This window comes from Moschus berezovskii, chromosome 17 (genome assembly GCF_049115385.1).
Source record: "Moschus berezovskii isolate FMDL1 chromosome 17, NW_MosBer_1.0, whole genome shotgun sequence".
NCBI classification, from domain to species: domain Eukaryota; kingdom Metazoa; phylum Chordata; class Mammalia; order Artiodactyla; family Moschidae; genus Moschus; species Moschus berezovskii.
The window spans coordinates 10,953,191-10,971,465 of NC_142476.1; the positions used below are offsets into that span (position 1 = coordinate 10,953,191).

At 41.1% G+C, this 18,275-nt stretch overlaps 1 protein-coding gene across 1 annotated transcript in view; it reads left to right on the plus strand.

Moving 5' to 3' along the window:
- Window positions 1-18,275, plus strand: part of LOC129540262 (uncharacterized) — a 54,896-nt gene continuing 36,621 nt past the window's right edge. Inside the window, exons 1-2 of the mRNA XM_088845080.1 lie at window positions 1-202; window positions 568-714. The gene's annotated coding sequence lies outside the window, so the exon portion shown is untranslated. The remainder of the gene's footprint in view (window positions 203-567; window positions 715-18,275) is intronic.

An 18,275-nucleotide genomic window follows, 5' to 3' on the forward strand; every position in this document is an offset into this window, starting at 1 on the left:
GCCGGAAGCGCAGGGGCGGAGCCGGAAGCGCGGGGGCGGAGCCGGACGCGCGACCGCGACAGCGGGCGGCCGCGGGCCTGGGCTTGGGCAAGGACGTGAGCGCCCAGTACGCCGCTGCCAGTCCGGCCTGGGCGGCCGCGCAACAAAGAAGCCACCCTCGACGAGCCCCGGCACCCCCGGCCCGACCATGGGCAGATCCCAGGTAAACCCCGCGCCGCCACGCCTGCTTTCGCCGCGAGCCCTGTAGTTGCTTCTCTTTCCGCGTTACTTCTCCTGCGTCTCCGGCCCTGCTGCGGGGGTGGTGGTGTGTGTGTGTGTGAGGCGGCGGTGGGTGACGAGGCGCGCAAAGCCGTTTTACCTCGCGGCCGCCTCGCTGCGAGGCCCGGCGGCGCGCGGGGTCGGAGTGAGCGGCCCGGGGCCCCGGGGGCGGAACGGGGTCCCTCGCCGAGGCCCGGGCCGGGCGCCGCCGCGACACCCCGCCCCGGGCGCCGCGCCGCCGGGAAGCCGTGTGGGCGCCGGGGGCCGTTCGGGCAGCTTTATCGTATTTATTTATTCATTTTGCCACAGAAATCGGCGCTCCGGCCGGTGGGGTCTGAGGAGGAATCACTGCCCCCGCGTCTCGGGGAGCGCCCACCACGAGCTCCACCTGAGGAAAGAATGAGGAACTCTGTGCTACCTCAGGCCGCACCGCGTTTTCCCCTTAGAGCTCACAAGGTGAAGGCAGGAGGGGGAAAAAAAAAAAAGGTCAGCTTTGTGGCAGCCGAGCGTGTGTTTCGTAGTTGTGCCCAGGCATTCGGCGATATTCGAGGCGGGCTTCGAGTTTTGAGCGGTTAGTCGCCAAAAAGAGTGCCCACGTTTTACAACGATGGGGAGGAAAACGACCCCCAAATAGATCGATTCATTCCCAGGAATAAGCCTGGGAAATGCACTGTTTGGCTTGCAGGCTGCTTGAAAGGAGTCACCTTCAACGGATAGGCTGCCTTCAAAGAAACACGTTCGGGTTAAACCGACCTTATTTGGATCGCGGGTTAGGTGTGCGTTTTTAGTCAGCGAACCCAGGGAGGGAGCAGACCAGTGAAAATGGATCTTTTTGGCTCAGATTTATTTGGATTTTTAATTTCCTGTCCCCCCTCAAGCCCTGCAGCGTTATTAGAAGAGTCCTGCACTCTTGCTGTTTCTCGCTCGGAGGCTGAGCCTAAAGACTGACTTGATCTCCTTTGCAAGGTTTGGAATTTGAATTGTGGAGGTAAACTGGCTGTAATAGTCTCCAGACAGCTGCCTCTGAGTTGACATCTAATCCGCCATCTGATTGGCTCCCCTCTCACCATTGGGCATTTAGCACTGCTGATGTAAGTAGAAGTGCTGAGCAGTGCAGTCACAAAGATTCTTGCCACAAATACTAACTGAGCTCTATTACTGCAGATATAAGTGGAATATTGTGTAAAGCTTAAATTATTATGAATCGCAGTGACTAATAAGAGGATTAAATACCTAAAAACATCACACTGGTGTCCAGTGTTGGGCACTTAGAAAATTCAGCTGTTTGACATTCTCAGCATGGCCATTGCACATCTCATTCACTCTGATTGTAGGGTGAGGATATGGCAGTTGAAGAAGAATTAAACCAAGAATTTTACCAATTTCTGGATTTGGAAAGCTTTTATAAAATTACCCTTCATGGATTAAACCATGAAAAAATTTGGAATTATGTCATCACGTGTAGTTTAATGTAAAATGAAAACTTGTAACATTAAAAATGTCACGATTCTGATAGCCAGCGGTATAGTTTAGTAATATTTTATGAGCTTTATAACACGATTAAAACTATGTTTCTGGTAAGTTGTGCCTTAACAATTCTGATCGTTTTTAGGTGTTAGTGGATGAGGAGTTTCAGTTAGAATGGACGTGATGTTTAAGAAAGCATGAAGTGGGGAAACGGCATAATAATTTTTGCAGACAACAATTAGTTAAAAGGGAAGAAATGGACCTTCTTGTGAAATTTTAAAAATTATTTTATATTTGCTTCTGGTTTGGAAGCGAATGCCCCAGGAATCTTTTTCCCCCCTTGGTTATTTTTCTAGATTAGGTTATGTGAGCCTTATTTGAACTGCTTACAACAATGTTTTAGGGAAACTATATTACATGCAAATTGTGCTGGGTTTCTTGCAAATAGCTTTTCTTTCGTGGACATTAGAATTTTTTAAACTTTTTTAACGTTAAAATATGTTAAAAAGGAATAATGGTGACTGTAATACCTGTTTTTACTTAGCTCATTTACTTTAGGAAGGTGTATTTTAATAATAACCGTATTTTAGATGAGAGACTTGTCAGAATGTGTGCAGTACTGAATGTAACAGATAATCGTGTGAATCCCAGGCTGAGGACGTTAGGAGTCCACTCCTTTCTAATCTTCAGTTGGTAGGGTTTTACTGTTAATGATGATGCATTTTCCTATTCTTCATAGAAAACTTGGGATTCTGATTTTTTTGATTTGGATAGGTAAAATCATAGGAAAACGCTGTGTAAATAAACCCATGTAATTAATTTTGAAAAGATTTTCTTTGTCAGCTTCCTTTTAAAGGGACAGGTTAGAATTCACATCTCTGTAAACCAGAAAGGAGGATGATAGAGGCAGATGTAGGTCGCTGTTACTTTACGGTATTTTTTCATAGTGGTACCAATCATTTTAAGTATTTTGTTTTCTTGGAATGAGAGTGAATCCTTTATGTCCTCAGTATGACCGTTAGGAATAGCTTTTTTGTTTTTAAGGGGGGAAGAAAAATGCCGGGCCTATGACCTAGATTCACTGATTTCTTTTAGGTACTATACCGTGTAACATGTGGAATGTGTCTTTTTTTGGTATTTTTCCTTTTTGGAAGGCTGCTATTCTTTAGCATTTGTTATGATAGTTATAGTAAGGACCAGTTGTTTGTCCAAAACATTAGCTTACTATATAACTCTAGGTCATGAAATAATATTAAATTTTCTCATGGCTTCTAATACGTTTAGTTTCAATCTTGATTTTCGGAATGGTTTACATTGGGTGGCAAATGTTTTTGTAATTGAGAATAAAACGTGTGTATATTGTAATGGGAGGGTCTTTTTAAAAAGTGAAGTAAGGCATTTTACAATATACTTAGTGGGTTTGTAAGATTTTATGGAAGGGTGGCTTAAAATGACTATTTAGCTTTAATTTCTCATTAACATAATGATTAATCCATTTCAGTGGTTGAAACTAACATTTTCACATTATTTAATTTCCATCCTTTAATTATGATGTTGAAGTTAACATGTTTGTTTAGCATTCCATCAAACAATACTGTTTATTTTTTTCCTATCATTACTGTGTTCAATGTCTATTGAAACATCACTTGAGAGAATAACCACACTGCAGGTTCTAAACTGAGTTCTCATGGGGGAGGTAAATTTAACAGTGCCATGAAAAATAAATGGGCTGCTGAACCTCTGATTCATTTATTTGAATATTTTCAATTCTGTTGCTTATAGTTCTTTGATATTAGTTATTCTGTATTTATAACAGCCTTGCACACATGCATGGTTGTTTCTTAATCAAATATCTACCATATACACTTGTTCTTTCAATACATTTATGTTTCATCTACCCTTACCTTAACCGTAACTTTATGCTCAATTTCACTTGTTGCCCATCTCAAGTTAATTTATCATGACACGGTTTTCTTTGATATTAATTTAGCATGATTCAAGCTGTGCAGTAAGTTTTCAGTTGCTCACAAAAGTTGCTGCAAATCTGTGTGATTTCAGATGCCTTTGATATGTTTTTGAAAGAGTTAGTGATTCAATTATTCTAAATTCTCGCAGTAATTGCTGGCCTAAATTTTACCAAATGACAGATTGCATCCTGTTGGGTTTTATATATGTTTTCCTGTTTTCTAGGACCTTTTGTGATGCTCTGTCCAGGCTCAATGGAACTGTTGTTCTATTTATTTACTTGTATTGCATCACATATTATTTTAAATGAACAAAAATGGAAATATATTCATGTATCCATACTCAAAATGAAGGCGAATTAAGCTCTACATCCTGGTGAGAGAATAATTAACTAATGTGTAGATGTGTTAAAAATCACCACAGAAATTAATATGTTTATTGGAAGAGATACTTTTAGGCTATTACACTGTTTCTCATTATTTATTTATTCACAAATTTTGTCATTCATCATTAGCCTCAGCTACAACAATTATTGTGGTATTCTTACAAAGATTTTCTAGTTCCTACAGTTCTTCTGCGTTTGTTATTTTAAACTGTTTTCCAAGAAAGATTTGTCCTTTATATCTCTATTTAATCAGATGGATTAATGGTTATTGTATTTCTTTTCTATTGATGCTTTAAAGATATTGCACAAGTTTAGCAGTGTTCTTGCCTGGAGAATCCCAGGGACAGGGGAGCCTGGTGGGCTTCCATCTATGGGGTCACACAGAGTCGGACACGACTGAAGTGACTTAGCAGCAGCTTACAACAGTGTCCATTTATTATTTCATAGTTTCCATGTGTCAATACTCTGGGCATTGTGTAGTTCATCTGGTTCCTCTGCTCTGAAACCCACAAGATAGAAAACAGGTGTATACAGGACTGAATTATTTTCTAGAGTCCCTTCCAAGTTCACTTAGGTTTTTGGTGGGATTCAGTTACCTGTGGTTGTAGGCCTGAAGTTTACTTGCTGGATGTCAGCCAGGCATCATTCTCTGCTTCCAGAGACCACCAGCGTTCTCTGACTCATAGTCCCTTACTAAGCCAGCAGTGATGGGTCGGCCTTCTCGTGATCTGAATGTCTCTATTGCCTCCCTCTTTTCTACTGCATCTCTCTGCACCCAGCTGGAGAGAAGTCTCTTTGCTGTCACAGGCTCAGTTAAATAGACTGGGCCCATCTGGAGAACTGGGAATAATCTCCTTGTTTTAAGTTTTGTAAACTTAATTAATCTGCAAAGTTCATATTGCCATGTAACATCACATATTCCAGGCAACAGATATTGAAAGAAAGTGAAAGTGTTAGTCCCTCAGCTGTGTCCGACTCTTTATGACCTCATGAACAGTAGCCCACCAGTCTTCTCTGCCCCTGGAATTTTCCAGGCAAGAATACTTGAGTGGGTTGCCATTCCTTCTCCAGGGGGATCTTCCTGACCCAGGGCTTGAACCCAGGTCTCCTGCATAGCAGTCAGATTCTTTACCAACTGTGCCACCAGGGAACATCACTTTTCCAGGCAACAAAGATTAAAGAGGTCTAAATCCTCCCTACCAGCTATTTATTTATTTTTCTGCTTTGGTTTATAAGCAAATAATTTTGTACTAGGTTTTTTTGCTCACATTCTTCTAGCTTTGCTCATTAGAAACTTTTTCAGGTTGGTTTCCTTTTCATGCCCCTCCTCCTCCTTTTAAGCAGGTGTAATACTTTGCGACACTACTGATTGCCCCAAGCTCATCTAGTATTAAATATTTTCCATGGTCCCTACAGTGAGCAATTTCTGTAAGGAGCCCTGCTTTCTTTTGTTCTGAATTTCTTACATCTTCAAATCACAAAAACAAAACAAAAAAACTCAGATCAAGGTCAGGGGAGGGATACATTTGAAATTAACAAACGCAGACTGTTATATAAAATAAACAACAAGCACCCATTGTATAGAATGGGAACTATATTCAATACCTTGTAATAACCTATAGTTGGAGATGGAGAATGAAATGGTAACCCACCCCAGTGTTCTTGCCTGGAGAATTCCATGGACTGGGGAGTCTGGTGGGCTGCAGTCCATGAGGTTGAAGAGAGTGGGAAACAGCTCAAGTGACTTAGCATGCACGCATAATGGAAAAGAATCTGAAAAAATGTATATATATATATATATGAATTATTTTTCTGTATACCGGAAGCATTGTACATCATGTGTGTGTGTGTGTGTGCGTGCGTGTGCGTGCGTGTGTGTGTGCTGTCATTCAGTCATGTCTGACTTTCTGCCACTTCGTGGACTGTATGTAGCCCGCCAGACTCCTCAGCCCATGGAATTTTCAGGCAAGAATAATGGAGTGGTTACCATTTCCTACTGCAGGGGATCTTCCCAAACTAGAGATCGAACCTGTGTTTCTTGCAACTCCTGCATTGGCACGGGTGTTCTTTACGACTAGTGCCACCTGGTATACTTCAATTTAAAATAAAAATTTCTTAATGATTAAGTAGGAGATAAAAAAAATCCAATGTTTATAGCTAACACGCAACTAAGAGACAGAGAACACTACAACCTTCTATTGGTGACTCAGGAGGGACTGCAGTTCAGGTTTAGATGCTGATATCCTATTGCTGAGGCTTCCCCAGTAGTTCAGCAGTGAAGAATCTGCCTGCAAGTCAGGAGCCACAGGAGATGCAAGTTAGATCCCTGGGTTGGGAAGATCCCCTGCAGTAGGAAATGGCAGCCCACCCCAGCGTTCTTGCCTGAAGAACCCCATGGACAGAGAAACCTGGCAGGCTACAGTCCATAGGGTTGCAAAGAGTCGGACACAACTGAAGCGACTTAGCGCACACACACACATCCCGTTGTTACCTCACCACTTCCTTAAAATTGAGGCAGTTTTTTTGACATCATGTCCTTTAATATTGCTTTTCTCCTTTTCTCTTGATTTTTTCCTTTTCAAACTTCTTGGAGCATCATATCTCTTAGCTTCTGTTTTGTATTTCCAGTTAAAAATGTTCTGCAATGTATTCCAAGTTGTTGGTTTATTATTACCTACAGATTCAACTATTATCTGATGCTTGATACATCTACTGAGACTTTTAAAACATTTCTATTTTATTGTGATTTATAAACATCAGTATAGGCAAAAATAGAAGCATCAGCTTATGACTGAAAAACTTAATAAGATTAATTTTGCACTTTATCACAATTATGTTATTACTATTAAGCAATGTATGCCTAAAATGAAAGTACGTTTTTTGTTTTTTTCCCCAATATTTATATTTAAAATACATCTCATAAGCTATACTGTGTGGAAATACTCCAAATTAAAATTTGACAGACTTTGAATTTTCATACAGACTAATTTGATTATTGGGCTTTCCTGATGGTTCAGTGGTAAAGAACCCACCAGCCAATAAAGGAGTTGTAGATTTGATCCCTGGGTCAGAAGATCCTCTGGAGAAAGAAATGGCATCCCAATCCAGTATTCTTGCTTGGAGAATCCCATGGCCTGAGGAGCTTGGCGAGCTACAGTCCATGGGGTTGCAAAGAGCTGGACACAACTGAGCAACTAAACAACAAAATTTTGACCTCTAACTTAGACCTTACCAAATCCTGACTCCTACTTAGTTAAGTATTTGATAATTCTCATTTCATAAACAATAATGCAGAGACATGCAGCATTATTCACTACTTTCTTTATTGTGAATAATACTGAGAGCTTCAGGTACATGTTGCTTCATGTAGAAAAGCCATCTTGGTTGAAAGAGGAACATGAGAAAATCAAGTGAACTACAACTGCCTTCGCAGAATTTGTAAGCTATTTAAATATTTCTGGCAAAGTCTTATTAACTTGTTGAAACAAATACTATTATAGAGGACCAAATGCAATGCAAGATCCATACTATGCCTTGTGAACAATATAGGAATAGAGTCTCCACGGCTGTTACCATCAAGAAGTTAATAGAGGGCAGATTTTCACCTAAAAATTAAACACATGAAACAACACGGAACGATATTTCAAAAAAGAGATATAGAATGTTCCTGTACCTTTTTCCAGTATGAATTTAATATGTTCTTAATCTTTTATTTTTCCCCTTGAAGTCTTCTCTGGCATTTGTGGATGTGTAAAACTCACTGAGTTTATAATCTCACAGCACATATCAACTCTTTGGATTTTTATAAAGTCATATTAATTATGGGAAGGCCTGAATAATATCCATTCTTCCAACTACACCATATGCTCCATGATAGCTTGAGCCACATTTACTATAATATTTAGTTTTTATATTTATATTTACTATAATATTTAATTTTATATCTTTTCTTATGACATATAGAAATCAATAGAATGATTATTCAAAACAAAAAACTATTTTCCCTAAAACACAATTTAGCAAATTTCACATGAGAAAAAAAACAAATACATTATATTTTAAAATCATGCTTTCCCTCACTTTAACATGTGAGATTTTTTGACAGTTTTCACTCTTTTTATATTCATTCCCTATAGAATAACAATCTGCTATTAACCCAGAATATCAACTTCAAAATAACGATTCTGTGATATAGAGTGGTCATCCTGTGTCTTCCTTTAACCAAAAATGTATTTATGAGTATTAAAGAATAAGTTCTACTTTTATGAAATTAAATAAAACTAAATAAAATATTGAAATGCATAAACCTGTTCTTATCAGTGATTCTTTTCTTATTAGGAATTTTTCTTGGCTTAGATTTCCAACATTGTAATTGCAAGAATTGAGAGGGTACATTGGCATATTGAAAAAGAATGATTTTCACATTATGTAAAATGCTTCTTGAAGGCATTCACATGTGATATGAATAAGGGAGCTAGATTTCATAATTATAGCATTTTGCCACAGGAAATATGGAAATACTTTATTATAGAAATTACATTTTAAAAGATATATTTTATTTATGTACTTTCTCATGTTTGAATGTAGTATTCAGTAAGAATTTTGATTGAATCCAGTATTTGCAAAACAGTTCATTCACAGGAGAACCATTCATGCTTAGACTGCAAGTAGATCAAATCAGTCAGTCCTAAAGGAAATCAAGCCTGGATATTCATTGGAAGGACTGATGCTGAAGCTGAAGCTCCAGTACTTTGGTCACCTGATGTGAACGAGCTGACTCATTGGGAAAGGCTATGATCCTGGCAAAGACTGAGGGCAAAAGGAAAAGGGGGCATTGGAGGAGGAGATGGTTGAATGGCATCACCTACTTAATGGACATGAGTTTGAGCACACTCCAGGAGATAGTGAAGGACAGGAGAGCCTGGCATGCTACCATACATGAGGTCACAAAGAGTTTGACACAGCTTATCGACTGAACAACATTCATGCTAAGTGTTCTGTGCAATCCTGAAATGAAAGGCCATTCAATTTCCTGATAGAGGTTTCTTGTGTTGTTTCTTCTCATACCACGTCAGATTTTAGATGGGAAGGAATTTGTTAAATGTGAGGGTCCAGTAGTTGTGTTAATTTTTTTTTCTCTAATTATTTCTATTCTCTGAGCTTTTGTCTCAGGTATCAGTATAAATAAGTGGCAGGAACAGAAACACTCCAGGTGTAAAAAGTGGAAATGGAATTAATGGAGGGAAGTAGAAGACTTATAAAATCAACATATGGCCTGAGGAGTGAGATTCAAGATTCATTCCTGAAATTAATGAGTTCAGACACAGTCACAAAACTACAGAAACAATAAAGAGATCAATGGTTGTCAGGCGTCAGAGGAGATGAACAGGCAGAGAAGAGGACGTGGTCAGTTGCTTCAGTCATATCCAACTCTTTTTTTCTTTTTCTTTTTCTTTTTTTTCATGTCCAACTCTTTACGACCGCGTGAACTGTAGTCTGCCAGGCCCCTCTGTCCATGGGATTCTCTCGGCAAGAATACTGCTGTGGGTTGCCATTTCCTGTTCCAGGGGATCTTCCCCACCCAGGGATTGAACCTGCAACTTCTGCATTGGCAGGCAGATTCTTTACAATCGCGCCACCTAGGAAGCTCACAGAGGACTTCAATGATCTTGAAAATACTATGTATGCTATTATAATGATAGGTACATGTCATTATGTTGTTGTTCGGTTGCCCAGTTGTGTCTGACTCTGCGACCCCATGGACTGCAGCATGCCCATAAACCCATGAAATGTACAACATTAAGAGTGGAAGTCCTAAGGCAACCTATGGCCTTTGGGTGATTATGTGTTGATTTAGGGTCAAGCTTGGTAAAAAAAATAAACGATCCTGGTGAGTGATATTGACAGTAAGGGAAGCTGTGCATGTGTAGGAGCAGGAGGTATAAGAGAAATCCCTGAACCTCCCGGCAAATATTGTTGTTTACATAAAACTGCTTCCCCCAAATAAAGTCTTTTTTCTTTTTACAATAAAAAGAACAAATGGTCATTGCTATGATCCAGGGATCCCAGCCTCAGCTGCTGTGTGCCGCTGACCTAGAAACTGGCCACCAAGATGCTGGCTTGCTTGCCAGAAGAAACAATCACCATCCATGATACTCTTAAAGATTCCTTCTGGATATCCAACAAAGGCTTCTTAATCTGGAATGTGTCATATCTCCAGAGGCACACACAAGAAAGTAGGAAAATGATAGGTTTGAGCTTTTCCGTCTCTAAATTCGGGAAGGTGCACTAGGATAGAATGGATACTAAAAACTAGTAAGCCAGGTCCTACACTGATTTCCTACTAAAGATCTATAGAGCTCTCTATGTATATGTAAAATCCCACTAATAAGCAACAACTGTTCCCACCTAATGTACTGCACTCAGTGTGCACACCACCAGCCCCCCCCCCCACACAAACACATGCATTAAACATTTTACCAGGAGACATCTAAATGTCCCTTGAATTACTTCATCTATCTGAGGGCTTCCCCTGTGGCTCATCAGTAGAGAATCTGCCTACTAATGCAGGAGACTCAGAGAAGAGGGCTCAGTCCTCGTATCAGAAAGATCCCTTGAGAAGAAAATGGCAACCCACTCCAGACTCGTGCTTGGGAAATCCCATGGACAGTAGCCCACCAGGCTCCTCTGTCCATGGGATCACAAAGGAGTTGGGCATGACTGAGTTACTAAACAACAACAACAATTATTATTGTAATTCAAAGAACAGCTAGCAACCACTACACACAACCTTTTTATGAGGTGGGGTGGAGGGAAAAATAACCCCTGCTATAGTCCTCATTTATGCAACTGACCATAGTTAATATTTTTCAGCTTTGTTTTTCTGCTACACTTCCTATGTTCCGTTAGTTTTTCAGATGGCCAGTGTTGTTTATCTGGGGGATGAAGAATACTAGAATCTGTTACTGAAGAGTCATAGGTGGAGAGCAAACTAGTCAATTGTAAAATAAATCAACCTGAATATTCAGTGGAAGGACCGATGCTGAATTTCCAATATTTTGGCTACCTGATGCAAAGAGCCAACTCATTGGAAAAGACCCTGATGCTGGGAAAGATAGAAGGCAAAAGGAAAAGCGGGTGGCAGCGGATGAGATGGTTGGGATGGCATCACTGACTCAATGAATGTGAATTTGAGCAAACTCTGGGAGATAGTGGAGGACAGGGAAGCCTGGCATTCTGCAGTCCATGGGGTCGCAGAGTTGGACACAACTTAGCAACAGAATAACAACATAGCTATCTTGATATTATGCCTACTTTGACTGTGAAGAAAGCTGATCGCCGAAGAATTGATGCTTTTGAACTGTGGTGTTGGAGAAGACTCTTGAGAGTCCTTTGGACTGCAAGGAGATCCAACCAGTCCATTCTAAAGGAGATCAGTCCTGAGTTTTCATTGGAAGGACTGATGCTAAAGCTGAAACTCCAATACTTTGGCCACCTCATGCGAAAAGTTGACTCACTGGAAAAGACCCTGATGCTGGGAGGGATTGGGAGCGGGAGGAGAAGGAGATGACAGAGAATGGATGACATCACCAACTCGATGCACATGAGTTTGAGTGAACTCCGGGAGTTGGTGATGCACAGGGAAGCCTGGCGTGCTGTGATTCATGGGGTCGCAAAGAGTCGGACATGACTGAGCGCTGAACTGAACTGAACTAGGTTGTATAATCAGCTATTTTCTTTTACCATTGGGCACAGTGGTTAATACAAAGTGCCTTATGTCAGGGCTCTGCAAGCATTGTCATTCATGTATGTTGTAGAAGAAATCTGAAATGAAATCTTTTAATTTCAAAAATTTGCAATCAAATATGCTTCATTTTAAATTTGACATCTGAAACTTTTCATAATTAAAATAGTTCCAAGTTTTGTAGTTTCTGAGGTGCTGTGATTATTGACATTTTAAAATAAAACTTCTGCTTTTTGTTAGGATACAGTCACAAGAGAACTCTGTTGCATGCCAACCACAGAAAGAGAATCATCTCGGAGCTTAGCTGGCGAGAGATCTAATTAAGTAAAATCCAAAAGGTGACAAGTCTGTTAGGGGAGGAAAGACCCACAGCCACTGTCATTCTTGGCTGAGCGGCAAGAAATCAAAGGAACAGTCAGAGATGTGAGAGCACCAGTGAAGAGGATCAGACGTGTCATGCCTGAGGGTGGTCTGGCACGAGAGCACGGAATTCCTGGGAGGCAGGGACAACAGGGATCTCCATGCGATTTCCACATTTTTACCCAGACTTCTACTGAGAGCTCTCGAGGGTGCCCGGAAGCCCGGCAGGAGGCTGAAAGGGACTCTGTCTGAGCAAAGAGTGCTGATGTTTGAGGGTGGAGCAGGAGGGGAGAGAGCTTCCAGGCGCTTCAAGCCTGGATGGGGAGGAGGCATCAACTGCCTTTGATTTGGGAGGAGGTGGGGAGGAACACTGAGTTCAAGGATACAGCTAAAATCTGATGCTGGAGAAGCAACTGAGAGAAACCTGTAACATTCCAAGCTACTTGCTGATAAGAGACCGTCAGGGACACGGTAAAAGAATCTACTATGAAAGATTAAGGAGAGTGTTTGCTGAAGCCGAGTGGTGGAAGTGAGCAGAGAGAAACCACACAGGTATCTTCACCCCATGTAGGGTACCGAGCAGTGGCACAGTACCCTCGGGCAGGTAGATGCCTGGAAGGGATGCCCCTGAGGTGAGGTGCAGGTGCTGCTGAGTCTGAAGGTCAGGCAGGAGATAGGCAAGTCAAGTCTTAACTTCACTGGACGAAATATTGGCTCCCAAATTACACCTCCCAACCCAGCTCAGTTCCAATTAAACTGATTTCATCACACATGCCAATAGCCTGACAAAAGGCAAGGTATGACATTTTCTGGGCATAAGTGTTATTATATATAATACATCAATGTTGCTTACTTCAGTCTCCATTGTCCTATTATAAAACGTTATGTTCAAACAAAATTTTAGAAAATCTACAAAAAAATTGTAAAATACCACAGAGTATCAAGAGAAAAAACAATCAGTGGAACTTGAGCCAAAGATGAAACAGAGTTTGGAATTATCAGGCAGGGTTATAACAAAACAATATAAATATATTTAATATGCTGCACAACATAAACAGTAAATATGTATGGATGTGAGAGTTGAACTGTGAAGAAGGCTGATCGCCGAAGAATCGATGCTTTTAAACTGTGGTGTTGGAGAAGACTCTTGAGAGTCCCTTATACTGCAAGGAGATCCAACCAGTCCATTCTAAAGGAGATCAATCCTGGATGTTCCATTGGAGGGACTGATGCTAAAGCTGAAACTGCAATACTTTGGCCACCTCATGCGACGGGTTGACTCACTGGAAAAGACTCTGATGCTGGGAAAGGTTGGGGGCGAGAGGAGAAGGGGACGACGGAGAATGAGATGGCTGGATGGCATCACCGACTCTGTGGACATGGGTTTGAGTGTACTCCGGGAGTTGGTGATGGACAGGGAGGCCTGGTGTGCTGTGATTCATGGGGTCGCGGAGAGTCGGACACGACTGAGCGACTGAACTGAACTGAACTGAACTGATGCATAGATAAAGAAATTTAGCAGTGTGCGTGCCAAGTTGCTTGAGTCGTGTCCAACCCAGTGGATTGGAGCACACCAGGCTCCTCTGCCCATGGGATTCTCCAGGCAAAAATACAGGAATGGATTGTCATTTCCTACTCTAGGGAATCCCAACTGGAGATCGAACCTGCATCTCTTATGTCTCCTGCATTCTTGAGTTCAGTTCAGTTCAGTTCAGTCGTGTCCGACTCTTTGCGACCCCATGAATCACAGCACGTCAGGCCTCCCTGTCCATCACCAACTCCCGGAGTTCACTCAAACTCATGTCCATTGAGTCGATGATGCCATCCAGCCATCTCATCCTCTGTCGTGCCTTTCTCCTCCTGCCCCCAATCCCTCCCAGCATCAGGGTCTTTTTCCAAAGAGTCAACTCTTCACATGAGGTGGCCAAAGTATTGGAGCTTCAGCATCAGTCCTTCCAATGAACCCCCAGGACTGATCTCCTTTAGGATGGACTGGTTGGATCTCCTTGCAGTCCACGGGACTCTCAAGAGTCTTCTCCAACACCACAGTTCAAAAGCATCAATTCTTTGGCACTCAGCTTTCTTCACCGTCCAACTCTCACATCCATACATGACCACTGGAAAAACCATAGCCTTGACTAGACAGACCTTTGTTGGCAAAGTAATGTCTCTGCTTTTTCATATGCTGTCTAGGTTGGTCATAACTTTCCTTCCAAGGAGTAAGTGTCTTTTAATTTCATGGCTGCAATCACCATCTGCAGTGATTTTGGAGCCCATAAAAATAAAGTCTGACACTGTTTCCACTGTTTCCCCATCTGTTTCCCATGAAGTGATGGGACCAGATGCCATGATCTTCGTTTTCTGAATGTTGAGCTTTAAGCTAACTTTTTCACTCTCCTCTCTCACTTTCATCAAGAGGCTTTTTAGTTCCTCTTCACTCTCTGCCTTAAAGGTGGTGTCATCTGCATATGTAAGGTTATTGATATTTCTCCTGGCAATCTTGATCCCAGTTCGTGCTTCTTCCAGCCCACAGTTTCTCATGATGTGCTCTGCATATAAGTTAAATAAGCAGGGTTACAATATACAGCCTCGATGTGCTCCTTTTCTTATTTGGAACCAGTCTGCCTTCATTCTTTGGTAGATTCTTTAACAGTGGTACCCCCTGGGAAGCCCTTATCAGTGAGACAGAAGAATAAAATATCAAATTAAAATATTGATATTGAAAAGTAAGTTACAGGTGATGAAGAATATTTTGGTGGACTAATTAACTGAGCGAAATAGAAGAAATGATTGATACAAAGGAAAAATGATCAAAAGATGATCCCAATAACACAAAACAAAAACAAGTGGAAAAATACATTTAAAAGAATGTCCAAGATCTTGAGACAATATAGAAATGTAATTGGAATGCCAGAAGATAGAAAAGATGGAATAGAATAAAACTTTGAAGAGATAATGTGCCAACAATCTCCCCACCTTAACAACCTAAACCAATCAAAGGGGTTTAGAAAACCAAGAGAAAAGTAAGTACACCCTGTTGTGTTTAGAGAACCACTTGTTTTATTTCCCTTCTAAATGCTTTAAGACTCCTTAACGGCCTTGCCGGAGAAGGCAATGGCAAGCCACTCCAGTACTATTGCCTAGAAAATCCCATGGATGGAGGAGCCTGGTAGGCTGCAGTCCGTGGGGTCGCTAAGGGTCGGAGGCGACTGAGCGACTTCACTTTCACACATTGGAGAAGGAAATGGCAACCCACTCCAGTGTTCTTGCCTGGAGAATCCCAGGGAGCGGGGAGCCTAGTGGGCTTCCGTCTATGGGGTCACACAGAGTCGGACACGACTGAAGTGACTTAGCGGCGGCAGCGGCAACGGCCTTGCATTTGGTCTTTCTTGGTGTCCGTTTCGTATGTGCATGAGAAGAATGTGAATTCTGCCATGGTTGTGGCACGTATTCTACAGACACAGAGTAAGTCTAGTGGTTTGATAGCGTTTCCAAGTTTTCTGTACCTTGTTGATCTTACACCTGATTGTGCTGTTCATTATGCAGGATGGGGTACAGAAATCTCTAAATTTTATTGTTGAATTATTTATTTCTCCTTTCAGTTCTGTCAGTTTTGCTTCATGTATTTTGAGTCATTGTTATTAGGTGAATACAGGTATATAGTTATAACACTCTGCTTGGTATATAATAATAAATATACAGTTGTAGAACATCTACAGTCAAGCACTTTTATGTTTTTTTATAATTTTATTTTTTATTTATTTGCTTATTTTGGCTATGCTGGGTCTTCATTGCCGGCTTGGGCTTTCTCCAGCTGCCGCGAGTGGGGACTGCCTTTCCTTGTGGTGGGTGGCCTTCTCATTGTGGTGGCTTCTCTTATTGCAGAGCACAGGGTCTAGACATGTGGGCTTCAGTAGTTGTGGTGTGCGAGCTCAGTGGTTGCAGCTCAGGGGCTCTAGAGCACTGACCCAGTGGTTGTGGCAGATGGGCTTGTTTGCCTTGTGGCATATGGGAACTTCCCAAACCGGGGATTGAACCTGTGCCCCCTGCATTGTCAGGTGGATTCTTAACCACTTCATTTCTTATCGTTTCTGTGTGCATGGATCATTCCTTTCATATTCAGTCTATTTGTAATTTTGGATCTGAATTTTGTCTCTGGTAAACTATGACTTCCTGAAACAGTTTCTGCAACGTAGAGCTGTGTGTGATGAAAGAGGCAGGTGCCCTGGCCCTCCTGGAGCTCATATGCAGCCTTAGACTGGGAGCCTGGGGGCAAGGAAGCCCAGAGTTCTTAGCTCTGTCCTCCTGGGGGAGAGCTCTGCCATGCTGACCTGGGGGCGAGGGGCAGGGGGGAGCATGTCTTGGCTCTTACTGTTGTCGCTGAGATTTGGTCAATTTTTGTGATTATGTGTTGCTCTCTTTTCTGTCTGCTCTTAGGGAAAATTGCAGAGTCGCCAATTTTATATATGTGTATATTTCACCCATGAAACATTCATTTCACTGGGGAGAGGGTCTGTTGAGCACCTCCCACTGCCATTCTGGAAATCTTTCTAATTTTCACTGTAACACAGATCTGTGGCAATCTGCCCCATTCTATCTGAAAGCAGAAACTTTGCTTGTCTTTTAGTTTCTTAGCTATCACATTTCACTTTGTTTGGTAGATTCTTGACTAGCAAAAATAGAAAAAAAAAAAAAGGAAAGCAAGACAATGTCAGGCTCACCTTTCAGAGGCTCCTTTTTCTCTAGCATCTTGACCCCTGAAGTCCGAGGCACCTTCAGATCTCTGCTCTCCAGAGTACATCCAGCTACACGAGACAGGTCTCATTCTGATCTTCTTTTTCCTGAACTCTAAGCTGCATACCAATTAAGAGTCAGCATGTGTCTCAAGGGAAAAAAAAACAGCAAAAAATATTGGACTCACTTCACTGCTTTTTCTCTGTGCCACACTGACCCTTAAATCTCAGCTGCCTCAGATGCTTTCTAAGGCTTTCAAATGTCAGCGTGTGGGTATGTCACCTGGCTTTCACAGTTCTCATTGTGATGTTTCTGTGCTGCTCAGTCATAACCAGCATGCTCTTAACTGTCTAAAGAGTGCACCTTGGAGCAGGTGAAATAGAAGTATCTGAAATAGGGCGTGACATCTCTCTTAATGTACCTATTATGCTTAGAACAGAGATTATTTTTCCCCTGAACATGTAATTTTATGATGAATTCAATGCCTGATGTTTTGTGGGGATTTGTTTCAGTGGTCACTTTCTGTTACTAGTAATTTTTTTAGATATGTATCTGTGGAACTATAATTATCTCAGATGTTGGGACAATATTGGTATTTGGGGAGGAAATGGATAAGGAAACAAATTTTGCCTCTGGTTTATTTTATATTTGGAAATCATGTGAACCATTCGTGAATTTGATCATAGGTCCTCACATCACTCTCATTTCAGTTAAATGACATGCACTGTTGTCAAGCAGTATGTTAAATTGAATTGACATTTAAGTGTTGAACGAGACTAGACTCTTTTAGCATTATCATGAAAAATTATTGCATAAAATTAGAATGGATAAGCATAATGATATAATTGAAGCAAACATTCTTCAAAAAAATAGCTAGAATTCCATATATTGTTTTAAAAAAAACAAAAGTTTTATGTTTATTAAGAAAGAAGTACACTCACAAGTACATAAAACTGAGTTACGTTTTATTATTGAGTTACATTCAGAGAGATTGCCAATCACATGTTAAGCAGTGCAAAAGAATATGAATTAGAAAGTCAGTGGAAGAAGTGAAAAAAATCATAACAATGAGAGACAGGAGAAATTCATTAGTTGTGCAGGGTTCTTTTTATAGTATTGTATCACAGTTTAATTGCATGATTTTTCTTTCTAAGTTGTATAAGAAGCAATGGTGCATCCTAATAACTGATGACATTCTCTAATACATAAAACATTGTATGGATCAATATTTTCTTCTGTGTGCTTAGTATGCAGTGCCTTGAATATAGAATATACCAGATGAATGTTTGTGTATATTTGAACTATAGGGTTTCCAGCTTATACACACAAATTCTGACATCATTTGAAATACTATATAATTGT